This window comes from Pelodiscus sinensis, chromosome 18 (genome assembly GCF_052426305.1).
Source record: "Pelodiscus sinensis isolate ZL-2025 chromosome 18, ASM5242630v1, whole genome shotgun sequence".
NCBI lineage: Eukaryota > Metazoa > Chordata > Testudines > Trionychidae > Pelodiscus > Pelodiscus sinensis.
Window position 1 is genome coordinate 6613385 of NC_143069.1, and position 1754 is coordinate 6615138.

General features: G+C 67.8%; 1 long non-coding RNA gene across 1 annotated transcript; it reads right to left on the reverse strand.

The window, feature by feature from the left end:
* Positions 1-224: 224 nt before the first annotated feature.
* LOC149523177 (uncharacterized) lies at positions 225-1239 on the reverse strand. Its single transcript, XR_016347150.1, has 3 exons — positions 1133-1239; positions 792-927; positions 225-560 (listed from the first exon to the last, which is right to left on the reverse strand). It is a non-coding gene; the product is annotated as an uncharacterized LOC149523177 (long non-coding RNA).
* Positions 1240-1754: the final 515 nt, after the last annotated feature.

The following is a 1754-nucleotide window of genomic DNA, read 5'->3' on the forward strand; positions in this document are numbered from 1 at the left end:
TAAAACAGCTTCCTCCTCCCCCAAACTCCCTTCCAGACCCTGCACCCAGATGCTCTCCTCACCCTGCACCCCAAACCCCTACCCCGGGTCACCCCTTCCTCCTGCCCCCAAGGCCCTCCCAGACCTCACCCCCTCCGCACAACAGAGCAGCCCTAGGCCACTGGCCAACATCTTGGAGCGGCCTCCATCAAAAAGTGTTGCCCCCCGTCCCGCCCTGGTTCCCCTCCTACGGGAGATCCGGGCTCCGTGCGTCACTGCCCCTAGGAAGCGCCGCCCCTTTGAAACGCCGGGACAGCGTCACAAAGGGGCAGCGCCGCCCTGTCCACGGCTCGAATAGCCGAGGGAAAATGCATCGACCATTCGATCAGCGACTCACTCCCCGCTTCCCCCCCGCGTCCTACCCGCACGAGGGCCCCAGCCAGCCCCACCCCCGAGCCCTGCCCTGCCCTGGCAGCGCGTCCTTACCTCTCCCACCCTGACGGTGTTGCTGTGAGCCAGGACCCACCTCTCCTTGTACCAGTGCCTGCACCACAGGTCCTCTGCCTGGTGGATGTTGAGGCCTGGAAGAGACACAACAGGGTCATTCTGCTGGCAGGTCTGAGCCCTTCCCCTCCCACGGGTCCCTGCAGGCATCCCTGGGCAAATGGAGGGGCACAGGGGGCAGAAGGAGGGGAACACAGAGGGACGCATCCCCCCTTGGACCAGTCTGGGGAAAAGGGCTGGGTCCCCTCCCCCCGCCGCCGGCACCCTCAGGGTGTCCCTGGGGCCCAGATCCCTGCTGGGTTCCTTACCCCTGTGGTGCAGGACTAGTTGGAAGAGGCGGTGCACCCCCTCCCGGGCCAGCCGGCTGATGTCCTCGGAAGGGTCCGAAATGAAAAGGCCCAGCTGGGCCACGTGGTGACCCATCCTCGGCCAGTCGGCGGAGTTCTGAGGGGAGAGAGAAGAGGGGGGGTCCCTCAGCATCCTGTCCCACGCAAACGGCCGCTCCCTGAAAGGCCCAGGGTCGCCCCTCCCCAGGGAAAGGGGAACGCGGATCACTCCCGGCCCATTCCCGACCCTGCCTCTGCCTCCCGGGGATGCTCCCAGCCCCGCGCCCTGCAGCCCCAGACCCCCCGGCTCTGAGGTCACTTACGTCAAACCCCGGGAGGGTGGTGGCGACTCCCAGCAGGGCCGTGGTGCTGCCAAGGGCCCTGGCTCGCTCCTGGGGCAGGCGGGACTCCAGCCAGGGGCTCAGGTGCTGGGGGGGAAAGAGACAGGTCAGGACCCGTAGGGAGGTGCCGGTTCTGGGCAGAGCCTGGGGCTCCTCTCAGACTGTGCCCCCCCCCCCCAGCCACTGACACAGCCCCTCTCTCGACCCCCCGGGGAAGCAGGGCCAATGGCCCCGTCCCCCCCACGGGGCTCACCTCCAGAATCAGCTGGAGCCGGGCGGTGTCTGGGGACTCGGCGAGGAGATTGCCCAATAGGACATCGAGGATGTCAGCAAGGCCCCGGCTGAACTCCTGCAAGGCAAGGGGGAGCCCTGGGTCAGAGGGGGGGCTGGGGTTGGGGGATCCAGGCCGCCAGAGGCTGCTCCTGCTCCTGGCTGGGGGGGGGGGGCGAGGGAGGGGACGTACCTGATTGTGGGTGGGCTCCTGCTGCCAGTCCCCAGACACTGTCTGTCCTACGGCCGCCCTCAGCAGGGGGCTCAGGAGCTGGGCCCGCAGGGGAGGCTTCAGGGTGCTGGCAGGAGAGAGGGGCAGAGACTGTTAATTCAG